General features: G+C 46.1%; 1 protein-coding gene across 1 annotated transcript in view; it reads left to right on the forward strand.

The window, feature by feature from the left end:
• The window catches only part of OTOL1 (otolin 1), a gene marked incomplete at its 3' end in the record, with an annotated part of 132,243 nt that overhangs the window by 74,182 nt on the left and 38,396 nt on the right, over positions 1-19,665 (forward strand). The gene's annotated exons all lie outside the window — the stretch shown is intronic.

Here is a 19,665-nt window from a genome sequence, read left to right on the forward strand (position 1 = left end):
GACCGATAATTCAGCTTGTGCTTTGTTCTCTGTTATTGCAGCCGTATTGAAACTTGTGTGGGGGGGGGGGGGGGGGGGGGAGAAAAAGGACTTCGATTTTTATTGGCTCTACAAATCACTTGCAGAGAACGAGCTGTTGAAACACACTGTTCTCAAAGCTCGCAAGATTTGAAATCTTGTACACAGTAAACCATATGATGGTCTAATAAAAGAAATGAGTCTTTTCTTTTAGTTCATAGAAAATTACCAGCCACTAATTTGTTTTGTCAACAGTTTTATAGCTCATTACATCTTTGGCTGCAAAGTTTTGTTTGTGATATAATATACCAGGCTTCAAAGGTCTTCTTACACTATATACAAGGTTATTTGTTCAGCTCACATCTTCTGACCAGCGAACAACTGCTGATGCTCTTTTTTTATCCTTTTATTGGTCTGCTAACAGCAGCTGTATAGCGCTGGAGAAAATACTGGTAATTAGAGCTTAGAAAATCAGCAGGAACTTGTTAGTCTGATATGAAGTCATTTATTATATGCATAAATTAAACTTTCAATGGTTTGCAATGATGGCTAATTTTAATTATTTTAAAATCAACTTTTTAACATTTATAACTGTTTAAACTGTTGTTATATAGCTGTATTTTTTTTTTTTAATTTGATATGTTTACGAAAATAGTTTAACCTCCCTGGCGGTCTGATTATGTCAGTATTTTTGAATGTCAAAGCTGTACATTGTTTTGCACGGAAATCGGTTGTTTTATGTCATAGGCCTTTAACCGCTTGCCGACCGCCGCACGACTATTTACTGCGGCGGTCAGCCCCTCACAGGCAAAGCGACGTAGGTCTATGTCGCTAGACTGTGAGGCTCTAGGGAGCGAGCGTGCGCCGCCGGAGGCGCGCTCCCACGTGGTCACGGACCCCCCCGCGCGTGTGCCCGGCGGACCCGATGTCCGCCGGGCACACGCGATCTTCCGTTACACCGGAAGAAAGGCAGGCGGCTAATGTAAACAAAGCCGCCTGTCATTCTTCCCTGTGTAAGGATGGAGATCACACGGTTCTACTATGTAGGACCGTTGATCTCTGTTCTTACACATGTAGCCACAGCCAATCACAGTTAGAAACACGCCCCTAGGGACACACTTAACCCCTCCCTCTCCAATAAAGTTAACTCCTTCACTGCCAGTGTCATTTTTACAGTAACAGTGCATATGTATAGCACTGATTACTGCAGTAATGTCACTGGTAACCCCAAAAGTGTAAAAAAATGTCAGTCAAGGGTGCGATCTGTCCGCCTCAATGTCGCAGTCCCGCAAAAAAAAATCGCAGATCGCCGCCATTACTCGTTAAAAAAAAAACAACAAAAATGGCAAAAATCTTTCCCTTAGTTAGTAAACGCAATAACTTTTGCGCAAACCAATCAAAATACGCTGTTTGCAATTTTTTTTACCAAACATAGTTAGCATAAAACAAATTGGCCTAGAATGTTAAAAAATTTAGATTTTTACATTTTTTTGGGGGAATTTCATATAAAAAAATGTGAAAAATATTATTATTTTTGCAAAATTGACGCTCTTTTTTTGTTTATAGCGCATGATCAAAAAATCGCACAGTTGATCAAATACCACCAAAAGAAAGCTCTGTTTGTGGGAAAAAAAAGGACGTCAAATTAGTTTAGGTACAGCGTTGCATGACCGCGCAATTGTCCGTTAAAGTCAGGAAGCGGGTAAAATCTTCCAGGGCTTAAGTGGTTAAAGAGGTTGTAAACCCATTACAATTTTTTTTTTTTCAACCTGAAAGAGAAACACGTAATGAGCTAGTATGCATCGCATACTAGCTCATTATGAAATACTTACCTTAGAACGAGCCCCCGCCGTGCCGCCCGCTTACCTGTATGATGGGCGACATGTTCAGTCGCCCGTCTTCCGGGATCGCGGCATCCGGACATCTGATTGGCCGGAGCCGCGGTGACATCAATCCCGCGCACGTGCGCGGGAGCCGGCGGTCACGGCACGGGGCTCTGAAGGAACGGCACCAGCGGCCGTTCCTTCAGAGCGCATGCGCCAGTGATGTCACTGGCTGCATGTAAGGTAAATATCTCCTAAACGGTACATGTTTAGGAGATATTTACAGTACCTATAAGTAAGCCTTATCATAGGCTTACCTATAGGTACAACTTGCAGAGGAGGGTTTACTTCCTCTTTAATTCTTAGGAAAAAAACTGTAAAAGTTAAAATTTTTTTTAACAAATTATTAATAAATTCAATAATAAATCAATTAATACATTATTAATAAAAAATTATTAATAAAAAGAAAAGGAATAAAACAGTAAAAGTGCAGGCAGGGCACTGGACAAAACACTAGGGACAAAACTGAGGTGAAATGGTTTGATATAGTAATGTAATCCTAACAGATTACAATGTATCAGGCCATGTTTTGTTTACTTTTTTTGAATTTGCCGCCCGGTTCCGCCGCCTTGCCCAGGGCAGGGAAACCCGGAAGACGGATGGCGGCATCAGCTGGAGAACACAGCGGGAGGACAGCAGGGGTTCGTATGGACAAGGGAAGTTTAACTACAGGGTTACCCCGAGTGTGGCTCAGGGTTACCGCTTTTGGTACTGAAAATTAACCCCGAGCCACACTCGGGAATACCGCCAGGGAGGTTAAAGAGGGATTAAACCCAAAACCAATAATGTATTAATTTGCAGCTTATGAAATCATTCAATGTGGTGGCTGCATCAGTTTTCTTTTCTTTGGCCTTTTCCCCCTCTGTTTTCACCCGGTGATCTGGCCAGTAACATGCCTCCTGTATTAGTGAGACACAGCTCTGGAGGAATGAGTACAGGAGGCACAGCAGACAGCAGCCTTGCCACTCTGGGGGGAGGGTAGCGTTGAATAAATTAGCAGATTTATAACTACTAACAAATTAAAGCCAAACTCAGGCTCACAATTTATATTCAGTTACAGCAAACAGATTTATTTATTTTTTCTTTTTTGACAGGGCCGTAGATAATTTTTTGTCCTGGAAAGGGTTCAGCATCAGGTACCAAGTGGTGAAAGGGGGGGTAAGCCGGCGTATGGATAAAGCCTTCCTTTTAGTTACACAAAGCCACAGGTTTTCACTGTGCAACCCTGCAACCTTCTAGCTGCCGGCATCCTAACGACCAATGGCATCATCAATTTATATGGATTGCCTGCATAGCATCCTTGTTTGGCCCTCCTCTGCCCCTCTCCATCAGCATTGGGGTCACATTAGCTGAGTGATGGAGAAAAACTGAGGGAGAAGAGAAACACTGGAATACTAGTCAGTACCAGTTTGCAAAAGTGTATTTGTTTGGAAGAATAAAAAACCTCTAATGTTAGGTGTCCTACGTGTGGATGTTGTTGCATTATGTAAAACAATTATAATAGTTTTTACATTTTAGATTGGGGTGCCTCAAGACTGTCCATAATTTTTAAAGGGTGCCTTGACTGAAAAAAGGTTGAAAAACACTGATTTAGTGCCAGACATACTACAGGAGATGGTCAAAGACTGCAGACATACTACATGAGATAGTCAGAGACTGCAGACATACTACAAGAGATGGTCAGAGACTGCAGACATACTACAGGAGATGGTCAGAGAATGAAGACATACTACAGGAGATAGTCAGAGAATGAAGACATACTACAAGAGATGGTCAGAGACTGCAGACATACTACAGGAGATGGTCAGGGAATGAAGACATACTACAGGAGATAATCAGAGAATGAAGACATACTACAGGAGATGGTCAGAGAATGAAGACATACTACAGGAGATAGTCAGAGAATGAAGACATACTACTAGAGATGGTCAGAGACTGCAGACATACTACAGGAGATGGTCAGGGAATGAAGACATACTACTAGAGATGGTCAGAGACTGCAGACATACTACAGGAGATGGTCAGGGAATGAAGACATACTACAGGAGATAATCAGAGAATGAAGACATACTACAGGAGATGGACAGAGACTGCAGACATACTACAGGAGATAATCAGAGAATGAAGACATACTACAGGAGATGGACAGAGACTGCAGACATACTACAAGAGCTGGTCAGAGAATGAAGACATACTACAGGAGATGGTCAGAGAATGAAGACATACTACAGGAGATGGTCAGAGACTGCAGACATACTACAGGAGATGGTCAGAGAATGAAGACATACTACAGGAGATAGTCAGAGAATGAAGACATACTACAGCAGATAGTCAGAGAATGAAGACAGAGAATGAAGACATACTACAGGAGATGGTCAGAGACTGCAGACATACTACAGGAGATGGTCAGAAAATGAAGACATACTACAGGAAATAATCAGAGAATGAAGACATACTACAGGAGATGGTCAGAGACTGCAGACATACTGGAAGAGAGGTTCAGAGTCTGCAGACATACTGCAGAAGATGGTCAGATACTGCAGATGTACTGCAGGAGATAGTCAGAGACTGCAGACATAATAAACCGTTTATTATTAATAATTTTGGACTTATATATGGACACTCATCTGTTTCATTTCTGAACTTTTAGCGAGACTTTATTATATTTATACTACAGGAGACTGCAGACATACTACAGGAGATGGTCAGAGAATGAAGATATACTACAGGAGATGGTCAGAGACTGCAGACATACTACAGGAGATGGTCAGAGAATGAGGACATACTACAGGAGATGGTCAGAGAATGAAGACATACTACAGGAGATAGTCAGAGAATGAAGAAATACTACAAGAGATGGTCAGAGACTGCAGACATACTACAGGAGATGGTCAGGGAATGAAGACATACTACAGGAGATAATCAGAGAATGAAGACATACTACAGGAGATGGACAGAGACTGCAGACATACTACAAGAGATGGTCAGAGAATGAAGACATACTACAGGAGATGGTCAGAGACTGCAGACATACTACAAGAGATGGTCAGAGAATGAAGACATACTACAGGAGATGGTCAGAGACTGCAGACATACTACAGGAGATGGTCAGAGAATGAAGACATACTACAGGAGATAGTCAGAGAATGAAGACATACTACAGGAAATAATCAGAGAATGAAGACATACTACAGGAGATGGTCAGAGAATGAAGACATACTACAGGAGATAGTCAGAGAATGAAGACAGAGAATGAAGACATACTACAGGAGATAGTCAGAGAATGAAGACATACTACAGGAGATGGTCAGAGACTGCAGACATACTACAGGAGATGGTCAGAGAATGAAGACATACTACAGGAGATAGTCAGAGAATGAAGACATACTACAGGAAATAATCAGAGAATGAAGACATACTACAGGAGATGGTCAGAGACTGCAGACATACTGGAAGAGAGGGTCAGAGTCTGCAGACATACTGCAGGAGATGGTCAGATACTGCAGATGTACTGCAGGAGATAGTCAGAGACTGCAGACATAATAAACCGTTTATTATTAATAATTTTGGACTTATATATGGACACTCATCTGTTTCATTTCTGAACTTTTAGCGCGACTTTATTATATTTATACTACAGGAGATGGTCAGAGACTGCAGACATACTACAGGAGATGGTCAGAGAATGAAGATATACTACAGGAGATGGTCAGAGACTGCAGACATACTACAGGAGATGGTCAGAGAATGAGGACATACTACAGGAGATGGTCAGAGAATGAAGACATACTACAAGAGATGGTCAGAGACTGCAGACATACTACAGGAGATGGTCAGAGACTGCAGACATACTACAGGAGATGGTCAGAGACTGCAGACATACTACAGGAGATGGTCAGAGAATGAAGACATACTACAGGAGATAGTAAGAGAATGAAGACAGAGAATGAAGACATACTACAGGAGATAGTCAGAGAATGAAGACATACTACAGGAGATGGTCAGAGACTGTAGACATACTACAGGAGATGGTCAGAGAATGAGGACATACTACAGGAGATGGTCAGAGAATGAGGACATACTACAGGAGATGGTCAGAGAATGAAGACATACTACAAGAGATGGTCAGAGACTGCAGACATACTACAGGAGATGGCCAGAGACTGCAGACATACTACAGGAGATGGTCAGAGACTGCAGACATACTACAGGAGATGGTCACAGAATGAAGACATACTACAGGAGATGGTCAGAGACTGCAGACATACTACAGGAGATGGTCAGAGAATGAAGACATACTACAGGAGATAGTCAGAGAATGAAGACATACTACAGGAAATAATCAGAGAATGAAGACATGCTACAGGAGATGGTCAGAGACTGCAGACATACTGAAAGAGAGGGTCAGAGTCTGCAGACATACTGCAGGAGATGGTCAGATACTGCAGATGTACTGCAGGAGATAGTCAGAGACTGCAGACATAATAAACCGTTTATTATTAATAATTTTGGACTTATATATGGACACTCATCTGTTTCATTTCTGAACTTTTAGCGCGACTTTATTATATTTATACTACAGGAGATGGTCAGAGACTGCAGACATACTACAGGAGATGGTCAGAGACTGCAGACATACTACAGGAGATGGTCAGAGACTGCAGACATACTACAGGAGATGGTCAGAGACTGCAGACATACTACAGGAGATGGTCAGAGAATGAGGACATACTAAAGGAGATGGTCAGAGAATGAAGACATATTACAAGAGATGGTCAGAGACTGCAGACATACTACAGGAGATGGTCAGAGACTGCAGACATACTACAGGAGATGGTCACAGAATGAAGACATAGTACAGGAGATGGTCAGAGAATGAAGACATAGTACAGGAGATGGTCAGAGACTGCAGACGTACTGCAGGAGATGGTCAGAGACTGCAGACATAGTACAGGAGAGGGTCAGAGACTGCACTGCTCCATGTACTGTCTGATCTCCTATCCCTGTACATTGTCTGCTAAACACTCACAATGATCCTTCCTGATCACCATAAAAGGAGCTGTCAGTGCCCCCACACCACATGTCATTTACTTACTGTGTGACACGGACAATGAGGACAGGTCACAGACTTTCAGCAGGGGCTGTACAGAAGAAGGAAGAGTGGTCCCTCCCTCTCCTCCCCACTGATAACAGCTCTGATTGTTAGGGGGCGGAGTGATAGTTTGTTAGGCGGATAAGGAAGACATGTCAGGTAGTGGTTGGTTGGGACTTGGGAGAGATGATGGAGTACCAAGCCGGGAGATTTAAGATGAGGTTAGAGAGAGCCAGGCACGCATCCTCCCAGACCTGCCCTGCCACCAGACAGCTCAAGTCCAACTCTGCCCCATTAGCATTTGGCTGTCATCTTTTTTACAGGCAGTGCAGGCTCAAAGGGCACCCCACAACAAGGACTGGGGCTGAGTCCAGGGCAGCTATCCCTTTTGCCCTGCGTTAAAGGCAGCCTTGTGCAGGACACACGTTGCAGTTTTTCTGCATTACATCCTAGTGTGAACCGAGGCTTATTAATGCCTTTATAACACAATCAAAAAAGGGCCAGGGCACTGAGGCTAGCAAACAGTCCAGCCTGGCTCTGGCAGCCATGTTGTGCCTGGTAAGTCCTTAGCCCTTTAGCTCTGCAGTCAGCACCACAATATGGCTGACAGAGCCAGGCTGGACTGTCAGTACCAAACTAGCAGTGGAAAATGGTAACCCACTATCCCAGTGTTTAGTGAAAAACTTTGCCAGTTGCCACAGTCTCACTTACCCCTATGGCAGCACAGCATCGGTAAGTGGTATGTGATGTCAATCTCTCAGGCAGCAAGCTGAAAGGGAAACAGGGAGGCTCGGCTTCTCAGCAGCAGCACTGCTACCTTGCGTGTTCTCCACTCCATGCTCCTCCAAAGACAAGGCCAAGGCGGGAATTACAAAGTGTAGAGGCAGTCGGTCATGGTGGGCGGGAGTACAGGCCTATGATCTGTCAGCCGGGAACCCAGCACAGCCTGGCCATAACAGAGTGACATGAGTGCCTGTGCCAGTGTGCCTTACATCGGTCCCGACCTGCTGCATCCACTCCACTCGCCATACTGACTGCTTTGCTGCCTGTTGTAGTGGCGCTGGCACCATGAGAGGCAGCAGGGCAAAGACGCCTGCTGCATCCACTCCGCTCACCATACGGACTGCTTTGCTGCCTGTTGTAGTGGCGCTTGCGCCATGAGAGGCAGCAGGACAGAGACGCTTTTCATTTTACACCGGTCCCGACCTGCTGCATCCACTCCGCTCACCATAGGGACTGCTGTGCTGCCTGTTGTAGCAGCGCTGGCACCATGAGAGGCAGCAGGGCAGAGACGCTTTTCAGTTGTGGCAGGATGCTCTGGGGGGGGGGTTGAACATCCCAACCCCCCCCCCCCCCCCCTCTTATCTGCGGCCCTGTTTTCTGATAATGGTTTTGCATGAATAAATAAAAGCTTGATCATTGTAATCACCCCTGCCAGTATTAACTGGTTTCTCTCATTTATGTAAACTGATACATTGTGCTAGAGAGATTGTGCTTTTGAAAAGCAACTGACTTACTGGCTGGATTACCAGATGAAAATAGAAGAAAGAAAAGCTTAGAAAAGAAAACTAATACATCCATCACATCTAAGAATTGGTAAGCTGCAATATTATAAATGTTTGCCTTTCAGTTTAATACTGCTTTAATACATTCAGTATATAAAAGAACAATTGATCACTATAGGCCATCTAACAATATAGCACAGTAGATGACCTCTTCTTTGAAACTGTAGTTTTTCTGATTGAATGAGTCATTGACTACTACGTGTAAAATGCAGCTGGAACACCAGTCTTTACAGCATAGTGAGTTAGAAAATATGAACAAGGAACCTAAGGGCCTGAACTTCCTAACAACCACAAATGATATAAATGCACTTTGAATGCACCAAATGTCCTTGCAAACCCAGGTATTATCTTGTAAAGGAAGAAGTGACATCATGAATTTGCTGTACATAGCTCTTGCAAAGAGCAGAGTTGTGGAAGGGACCCAGCAGGATCACCAACTAAAGTCTTCCTACAGAAATGAGCAAAAAAGAATTCCTGTTGGCCGCATGTCCAGTAAAATTAATTTCAATAGTCCATAAAAACATGTCCAAATAGAGAGGAACAGCAACACCAGCTAACGCATTTCAAGCTCCCTTAGCACTTAGTGCAGACAACCAGAATTATTTTTTGCTCATTGGAATCCACGATGGACAGGGTCAGCACCTTGTTTGTGTGTTAGTGGAGACTGACCTAGAGCGGTGTTCACACACATCTCTGCCTGCAGAAATTATGGGGGTGGGGGGCTAATACAAGACCAGTCGTTCTGTACAAGAGAGAGAAGCAGTGATTGGTTTTTATTAACCACTTGCCTACCGGCGACTATACTTATACTGCGGCTGGTCAGCTCTGTCCCGCAAAACGACGTACCTGTACGTTGTTTCGGGGGACAGCCAGTGTCGGTGCGCGTACGCGCCAATTGGCCACAGGGGTAGCCAATCAGCGGGTCTGGCAGGCACGATGTCCGCCGGGCACTCCCCATCACTCCCCATGGAGACAGAACAGAGACACCCTTTGATCACCCTTGGTGTTAACGGCTTCCCTGCCAGTGTCATTAGTACAGTAACGGTGCATATTTTTAGCACTGATTACTGTAGTAATGTCACTGGTCCCCCCAAAAGTGTCAAAAATGTCAGTTAGGCGTCAGATCTGTCTGCCGCAATGTCGCAGTCCCGCTAAAAATTGCTGATCGCCGCCATTTCTAGTAAATAAATAAATAAAAATTACATAAATCTTTCCCCTAGTTTGTAGACACGATAATATTTGCACAAACCAATCAATATAGACTTATTGGGATTTTTTTTTACCAAAAATATGTACCAGAATACATATTGGCCTAAAATGATGAAAAAAAAATGGAAAATTCCTATCAGATACTTACCGTAATTTTCCTTTCCTGATGGTCTCCATGGCAGCCTACGTGTGGGTTAACCCCGCCTCCTCTCCAATGGTATAGGACCCCCCTCTATAAATTTCAGCTTGCAGGTACAGCCAGTGTTCCATATCTTAGCCGAATCCAAGACCAGAGGGTGGGAACTCCGGCTGCCATGGAGACCATCAGGAAAGGAAAATTACGGTAAGTATCTGATAGGAATTTTCAGTTTTCCTGACAGTCTCCATGGCAGCCTACGTGTGGGAAATAACTAGCCCAAGCCACACGGGTGGGAATGTTTCAAATCAAATTTTACTTCAAATTATTAGCAGACAAAACAGTCAAGCCAAAATTAACTGAGGATAAGGAGGCTGGCTCCACACAATAATGTGTCATAAACGTGTTTACAGAAGACCAGGAAGCTGCTCTGCAGACTACTTCTGGTGCAACATGATGTGAAGCCGCCCAGGGCGTTGAGATGCTTCTCGTTGAGTGGGCTGTCACCGCCTCCGGAGGAGCCAAACCCTCTACACAGTAAGCTCGTTGAATAGCAGACACAATCCAGGCTGCAATGGACCTTGACGAGGCCCGCTTTCCTCTATTTTTGCCTGGGAAGAGGACGAAGAGGTTATCTGATTGTCTGAAGGAAGATGTTGACTGGAGATATTCCATTAGAGTCTTCCCTACATCCAAGGGATGAGGTTCATTATCCTCAGAAGATCGAAAGGTAGGAAGCACGATCTCCTGGTTTTCATGAAAAACCGATGATACCTTAGATTAGAATTGAGCATCGGAATTAGGACCACTCGATCCGGAAAGAACGTGAGGAAAGGTTCTTTATGACCAAGGGAACTGATCTCAGAGACCCTTTTGGCTGAAGTGATTGCCACTAAAAAGGCTGTCTTAATGGTAAGTTCTCTGATAGAGATGGAGTCCGTCAAACTGGTTCTTGAAAGGACGTTAAGGACAAGAGGAAGGTCCCATTTTGGAAACCTTAGCTTCCTCTGAGGTCTCAGTCTGACCGCACCTTTGAAAAATTGCTGTATGAGTACATGCTTGACCCAGGGGAACCCTGAGAACACCGATAAGGCTGATATTTGCACCCTGAGAGTCCCAACTGAGAGAGATTTATCCAGTCCTGCTTGAAGGAACTTCAGAACTTCTTGAACTCCAAAATTCAAGGGAGGATTTCCCTCCGGGTACGTGAATTCTAAGAATCTAGACAAGACTCTGCAGTAAACTCTGTTTGTGCTAGGTCTTATGGAGTTCATTAAGGTAGGGATTGCCCCAGGAGGGCATCCGAGTGACTCCAACCTCTCCCTCTCAAGAACCAGACCGTTAACCTGAGCAGAGCAGGGCAGGGTGTAATGTTGTTCACTGCGAGAGAAGGTCTGGTCTGAGAGGTAGGGGAATCGGGCTCCGATAACTGAGCTGCAGGAGAAGTGGGAACCAGGACCTGTTTGGCCAATGAGGGGCCACCATGACGATCTCCACATCTTCTGCTTGGAGTCTTTGAAGAAATCTGAGGATGATGGGAAACGAGGGAAAAGCATATGCCCTGCTGAATTCCCATCTGTCGGTCAGAGCATCTGTCCCGCAGGATTGGTGACATCTGCTGCGTGTGAAGTACCGGTCCAGTTTGTGGTTGCATGGAGATGCAAACAGATCTACTTTGGGTGAGACCCCTAGTGACAGAATCCACTTGAATGAGTCGATGTGGAGAGACCACTCATTGTGATTCAACTGGACTCTGGAAAGGAAATCTGCCTGGACATTCTGTGGCCCCGGAATGTAGGCCGCCGAGATGTTGGACAGATGGGCTTGGGCCCATGTCATGATTGGGTCTACCTCTTGAAGAAGGGAGAGACTTCTGGTACCACCCTGTCTCTTCACATAAGCCACTGCCGTGGTGTTGTCCATTGGGAGAAGCACGGACTTGCCCTCTACCAGATGGCGGAAAGCTTGAAGAGCTAGAAAAGCCGCACGGAGCTCCAGGATGTTGGAGACCAGGGAGTGGGCTTGTGGAGACCATCTCCCTTGAGCAATCTTTGCCATGCAATGGGCTCCCCAACCAGAGTTGCTGGCGTCGGTTGTAATGATGACCCAAGTGATGGGAACTAGGGAATGGCAATTGAGCAGGTTCTTGCGTTGGAGCCACCACAATAAGCTGTTTCTCATGCTGTGGGAAATAAAAATACGCTGCTCATGTTCTTCCGGATTCCACTGAAGAAGGAAGCCCCTTTGAAATGGCCGTAGACGCCACAGTGCCCACTTGACCATAGGGGCCGTTGAGACCATAGTGCCGATAATTTTGAGACACTGGGATGCCGTCAGAAAAGAGGAGGAGAGGGCTGGACGGATCCTCTCCCGTGCCACTGGGATTTTCTCTAGAGGAAGAGAAAGTGTATTCTGGACGGTGTTGAACTGAGCCCCTAGATAAACCAGATGTTGAGAGGGCTCCAGATGGCTTTTTTGTAGATTCAACAACCATCCGAACTCCATGAGAGTTGAAGTGACCAGGTCCCCGTGGGGCAGAAGTTGATCCTTGTCTTGTGATAACAGTAGAAGATCGTCTAAGTAATGGTGAAGACGCACACCTTTCATTCTACCACAGCCAGAAGGACTTTGGAGAACACCCTTGGGGATGTGGATAAGCCAAAAGGAAGACAGATGAACTGGAAGTGTCAAAGCTCTATCGCGAAACGAAGATACTTGTGGAAGTTCACTGCTATAGGCACGTGGAAATATGCATCTTTGAGATCTATTGACACCAGCCAATCTCCTGGAAGCACTGCTTTCTGAATGGTAGATAAGGTTTCCATTTTGAACTTTTCATTCTTTATGAATCCGTTGAGATAGGTGAGATCTATCACAGGACGCCATGATCCATTTTTCTTCTGTACTAGAAAGAGGGGCAAATACACGCCTTGGAATCTTTCTTGCACGGGCACAGGAACTATTGCGCCTTGAGCCGCCAAAGTGTTTACATAGTCGAGCAAAACACTTCTTCTCTCGTCCTGAAAAGGCAAGCGAGTGGGGATGAACCTGAAAACGGGATCTGTCGAGAAGGTCCATGTGTGTCCTATGGACACTGTCCTTATGGTCCAAACGTCTGAGATTGAGGCCGCCCAGACACGCTGAAAGTGGAGCAGGCGCGCCCCCACCTGGCATGTCTGAACGGGCCCAATCTCAAAAAGACTTTGAGGTTTCTTGCCTGGAAGGTGCTGAGCCTCTGACCGTCTTACGAGAGGATGCTTGGCTTCCTTTCCAATTTCTCCTATAATCTCGCCCAGGCCTGTATGAGCGGACATCTCTTGAACGCTCTGCAAACTGCTTTCTTGGTTGCTGCTTCTTAGAGCCAAAGAGGCGCCTATCTTGGGGAAGGAAACCTGACTTTCCACCCGTCACTTTAGTAATTGCATTATCCAATTTGTTTCCGAATAAAGAAGATCCTTCAAAAGGGATTTTGCACCAAGCCTGCTTGGAGGCTGGGTCTGCCAGCCAGGGACGCAACCACAGGGCCCGTTTGGCTGTGACAGAAGCCAACATGAATCTGGATAAGAGACGTAACACATCAATGGATGCTTCACCAAGAAATACAGAAGCTAACTTCAGTCTTCAGAGACACTCCTTAATTTCAGTTCGACATCAGAAACCCAGGTTTCCATGGCCTTAGACATAGCTGCTAATGCTAGCACAGGTTTACAAGCCGCACCGGCCGTGATATAGATTCTCTTTAAATCTAGATCCATTTTCCTGTCCAGAGGGTCTTTAAAGGAAACCGCATCGTCCAGCGGTAGGGTAACATGTTTTGCTAATCTGGAGACTGCGGCATCGACCAGAGGAGCCAATTCCAGATGACTGACCTCTTCTGGTTTAAAGGGATACAACTTAGCCAATTTGGAGGATAAGGAGGTCTTGCTATCCCCTCTACTCCATTCTTCCAGAATGACATCCTTTAATTCCGAAAGGAGCGGAAAGTTTAGCCGCTCTTTCCCCAGGTGTTTGAAAAACCTTCTCTGTTTTGTTTGTGGGGTGATGGGATCTTCCCATTTCAGAGCCTCTTTGACTGCTCTTATGAGAGGTGAAACAAGGGCGAAATCAAAGCCGCCAACTGCACCTTCCTCCGAATCACTTTTCCGGAAGTGAAGCTTGGTTGAGAGGGGCCTTGCTCTTCAGGAGCCTCAGCAGGAGAGCTGGGAGTAGCAGGCCCAGGTGTGGGACAAGCACGCCACTCTTTCATGGATTGTTGGACAATCCGTTTCACCAGGGATTCCAATCTTCAGACTCTCTCTCACCAGAAGCGCGAGCAAAACAGGGCTCGCAAAGGGTCTTGTCCTCCGGGACATGCGCCCCACAACCTCAGCAGGCTCTCTGGGCTGTATGGCTACTGTGGTGGTGTGTGCGGTGTCTGGAGGAGGAATTTGAGCGTCTCCTTTCATGCCTGCTCCCTGATTGAGACTCAGGGCGTCTCGACCTTGAAGAAGATTCTCTTCATGGCCTGACAGGGTCTCTTTCTTGACCAGACCTGGAGGAGCTGGGAGAAAGAGAAATTCAGGGAGACACAGGATTTAGCCATGAATCATGAGCCAGCATCCCTCCCTTCATATCCCCTTAGAATGTACCAGCACTCACCTGTTGTGAGAGGGCTGGCCACAAGGGGCGGTGAAGCAGGATCCATGTTTCAGGCAAAACCAAAACTGACAAGGAAATAGAGAGCATACAGCAGATCACTACAAGGTAATAAGGAACACTCAGGTGTCATCTTAATATGCATCCAACCTCTCCCCCCCCCTGCACACTGCCAAAGGTATACAGCATCCAGCCCCACATACCTGGATTCACAACGGACAAGGTACCGGGAAGATGTCGCTATGCCCACAGTGCTTCCCACTCGCACTGGGGCTGAGAGGAGTTTAAATTTTCGCACCAGGATGACGTCAGCGATGACCGGCCGAGGTCGCAAGTGCGCATGCGCGGACCAGGCCTCGCTTTCGAACGCGGCGAAGTGCGCATGCGCAGGCAGAGAGCGGAGCTCCATTCCCACACTGCGCATGCGTCCGCCGGACTGAACGCAGGGGGAGCAGGAAGGAGATGGCTGAAACGCACAGAGCGTTCCAGCCGCCATTGGGCCACCAGGGATAGCAAAGAAAGTAAGTTTGAGACACACAAACAAAACAAATACGCTGTCATGGAGAAGGATAAATCTTCAGACCCTGTCAGGATATCCGTCGGCCATCCGAAGCACCGCACAGTTATCAGCCAAAGGGGATTTGAATGTCACTCACCTGCCCGTGGCTGGGCCCTGGACATAGACACCGACTTTCATTCTGAGGTAAGCCTACCAATTTTCACAGGAAATAATCCAAATAGGGTCCTTGGAGGAGGACAAAAAAGGAACACTGGCTGTACCTGCAAGCTGAAATTTATAGAGGGGGGTCCTATATCATTGGAGAGGAGGCGGGGTTAACCCACACGTAGGCTGCCATGGAGACTGTCAGGAAATTAGATTTTTCCTTTTTTTTATATTGGGAATGTTATATAGCAGAGAATAAAAATATATATTTTTTTTCAGAATTGTCACTCTTTTTTTGTTTTTTGTAACGCAAAAAAAAAAAAATCGCAGAGGTCATCAAATACCACCAAAAAAAAGCTCTATTTGTGGGAAAAAAAAGGACAACACTTGTATTTAGGTACGGAGTCGCACGACAGTGCAATTGCCAGTTAAAGTAACGCAGTGCCATATCGCAAAAAATGGCCTGGTCATTAAGGGTCCAGAAGTGGTTAAATTAGGCTCCTGCACAGAGACATTCAAGGGAAATTCATAAAGGGTGTTTAAGATACCCTTTAGAATTTCTTCAGGGTGCAGCACCAAAATTGCTAATGCTTGCACCCAGTTCATGTACCTTACATAGACACTCAGTTACATAACACATGTGTTATGTAACGGTATCAGCCAAATGATCAGACCAGTGGTGATGTTCAATTTCTAGTTAACTTAACAATGAAAATCAACTTAGATTACACAGGAGATCATGTGAACAGGGGTTTGCAGTACAAAACGGTAATGCGAACAGTAGAGAAGCAGGGTTAACACTTATGAAAGCAATTCTACCGCAGTTCTACTAATGGCCACTGGATGGCAGCAGGGTGTTCTGAGTTCAGGTGACTGATAGAATAGAGAGCTGAAGAAATCTCACGTGTCCAAGATAGTAATTGTTCATTCAACAGACTGTGAGCTGAGGGTATTTCCAGCTGGCACAGACTTCACACTGGCACTGCTGATGCTGACTTCGGTCAAAAGGCTCTGGGGGCTGTAAATAGGACCACCCCACTGCTTGGACAGCTTCTCTGCGTGGACTGTAACAGAGTCCTCTCCAGTGACTGGGACTTGGACAGATGCTGTGTGCTCCTGTGTTCACTGCTGGTGGCCCACACACCAGACTCAACAGGGGAGGACCCAGCACCTGGGGACAGCTCACTTGCCCAGTCACTGCTGTCCTATCAGGCAGGATCCTGGGCGTGTCCAGGAGCTCAGGGGATGCTGGAAGCCCAGAGGATTGTGGGAAGTTGAGTTAAAGGGACTTGTACCTGAATCTGGATAAAGGAGCACCCCACTACACATGTAGCACCCTTGTCCTAAGCAGGGTTGTTAGTACATTTTGTCACGCTAGGTGGTAGCTAGCCTGGCTGATTTGTAGTCTTTGTGGTCATTGGATTTCCCTCCTAATCCCGGTTTGGCTGTATTTCTCCCTTATGTCAGTAGCTGTTACCTTTGGCATTAGTGTGATGAGTTACACTGAGTGAGGTTATGAATATTTATGTTTATCTCAGCCATGCTGGGAGAGGCTATTTATTTGGAGGAAGTCAGGTGATCTGTGCCCTTTTCCACCCAGACTTCTGTCTGGGTGGGTGTGTGAGGTACAGCTGCTGCTGGGTAGGCCTGAAGCCTGAGGCCTAACCATGTGCTCGGGGCTCTGTAGGTAAGAGCCTGCACACTGCCTGAAAGCATGAAGGAAGGGATGGAGACCTGAGATGAAGTACCAGAGGTGATTCTGTCATGAACTGGGGAACCATGGAGAGCCTGGGAAAGCGTCAAGATGGAATCATCCACAGAGTTCCTGCACCTTCTGTGAGTTGCATACTGTTGCTAAAGGAGACAGCTTGTGCTACAAAGTACAGATTGCTGGTTTCAGCTTAAAGGCTATTTTCTGTACTGCTGTCTGCCTATTTTACATTTTTGTCTAAGGAGTCTGCAAATCTGCTGTTTTTGACGAAGGGTGTCCTGTGCCCCACACCTCTCTCCCATTTTGTTCCTGTTGTGAGAAATAAACTTCTCTTTACTCAAGCATAAAAAGTGACTGGCGCCAATCTTTCTATCTTGTACACCACCCACCATGCTTAATAATCTGCACCCTGAGGAGGAATGTAAGCCCTTCCTGTCTCCGGGGGTCACCACCATGCCTCTGGAGTTTGGGGGGGGGGGGGGGGCGCTACATACACAGAAGAAAAAAACTGCATTTTTGCTTTTACATGATTAGATGATGGAAGTCAGCAGAAGCTTCCCCTCATTCATAATGCCTTGGGGTATATTCACTTGCTCTAAATCTACCTCACAGTGCTAGTTAGCCCAGAAAAGGATACAGACATTTAAAACACCCGTTTCTTGGTAAATGACTCAGAAAGCATCATTAGATCAACAAGACATCCAGACAATTTGTATTTTCAGATTTTAGCAATGGCAGTCTATATGGTGCTCTCAGCAAGTTTCCTTTAACCACTTCAGCCCCGGAAGATTTTACCCCCTTCCTGACCAGGCCCTATTTTGCAATTCGGCACTTTGTTACTTTAACGGACAATTGCACGGTCGTGCGATGCTGTACCCAAACCAAATTTACTTCCTTTTTTCCCACAAATAGAGCGTTCTTTTGGTGGTATTTGATTACCTGTGCGATTTTTATTTTTTGCGCTATAAACAAAAAAAATAGCGACAATTAAAAAAAAAACAATATTTTTCACATTCTGCTATATGACATTCCCAAAAAAAAAAATGTAAAATCAAAAATTTTTAACATTTTAGGCCAATTTGTTTTCTGCTACATATTTTTGGTAAAAAAAATAGCAATAAGAGCCCATTCACATTAGCGCAACTTGTCAGGCGACTTGTCAGCCTGACAAGTCACGCTCGGTCGCAGTCCATTGATTAGCACAGGACCCGTTCTAATAGGAGTGACACAAGTCTTCACAGGTCGCCCCCCCAAAGTTGTGTCGCCCTAGTCTGAATGGGCTCTAAGCGTATTTTGATTGGCTTGCGCAAAAGTTATCGCGTCTACTAACTGGCAAAGATGTATGTCATTTTTATTGTTTTTTTTCTTTTTACTAGTAATTGCGGTGATCTGCGTTTTTTTGCGGGACTTTGACATTGCGGCGGACAGATCAGACCCCTAACTGACATTTTTGGGGGGACCAGTGACATTACTACAGTAATCAGTGCTATAAATATGCACTGTTACTGTAATAATGACACTGGCAGGTAAGGGGTTAACAGTATAGGTGATCAAGGTGTTAAATGTGACCCTAGGGGAGTGATTCTAACTGTGGGGGGGCTTGGCTTCTGAGATGACCATAGAGACATGTGATCCTATATAGCAGGATCACATGGGCTCTGTGATCATCCCAGGGAGAAGGACAGTCGGCTGTGTTTACAACAGCCGACCGTCCTTCTCTCTCAGCGGGGAACGATCGCGGGTGTCAGGCGGCAATCAAAGCCACCTGATACACGCATCGGCTTCCCCACTGACGAGCGGGGACGGGAGCGCGCCGCCGCTGGCGAGCGCTCACCCCCTAGACTCTTGAGAGAGCGTAGATGTACGGCGATTCGCCCAGGAGCGTCTGCCTGCCACAGTACATCTGCGGGGGCCGGTTGTAAAGAAGTTAATGTTCAACACTTTTCTACTATAGTTTAACCAGTGGCGTAGCGTGGGGGGTGCAGGGGGGGCGGGCCGCACCGGGCGCAACATTTGGGGGGGCGCATCCCGCACCAGTGTCACTCTAGCAAACTTTAAAAATTCTTCCTAGTGTGTCACTCCAGCCGCCGCCATCTTCAGGCTAAACGATGGCCGGCGCCCTGTGATTGGGCCAACATTGTCATGTGCAGCAGCAGGGCTGGCCAGTGGCAGGGCCCGCCTCGCTTCTGGAGCCCGCCTCGCTGTCTTTTAAGTCAACTCTGCATGTGCCTCCGTCCCGCCTCCTCTAAGCTCTCACAATCCTCCCTGACCCGCCCCCTGTAAGGGCTCGTCTTCACCATGTGACAGAGCTGATGGATCATGAAAACAGGTAAGTCATTTTGCTGGCTGCAGGACTAGACACAGCCTAGGGAGGAGGCGTAGTTAACAGTGTAGTGTAGTGGGTAGTGTAGTGTAGTGTAGTGGGCAGTGTAGTGTAGTGGGTAGTGTAGTGGGTAGTGTAGTGTAGTGGGCAGTGTAGTGTAGTGGGTAGTGTAGTGGGCAGTGTAGTGTAGTGGGTAGTGTAGTGTAGTGGGTAGTGTAGTGGGTAGTGTAGTGTAGTGGGCAGTGTAGTGTAGTGGGTAGTGTAGTGGGCAGTGTAGTGTAGTGGGTAGTGTAGTGGGTAGTGTAGTGTAGTGGGCAGTGTAGTGTAGTGGGTAGTGTAGTGGGCAGTGTAGTGTAGTGGGTAGTGTAGTGGACAGTGTAGTGTAGTGTAGTGGGTAGTGTAGTGTAGTTGACAGTGTAGTGGTCAGTG

Source organism: Pelophylax lessonae (assembly GCF_965119305.1).
Source record: "Pelophylax lessonae genome assembly, chromosome: 3".
Classification (NCBI taxonomy): Eukaryota; Metazoa; Chordata; class Amphibia; order Anura; family Ranidae; genus Pelophylax; species Pelophylax lessonae.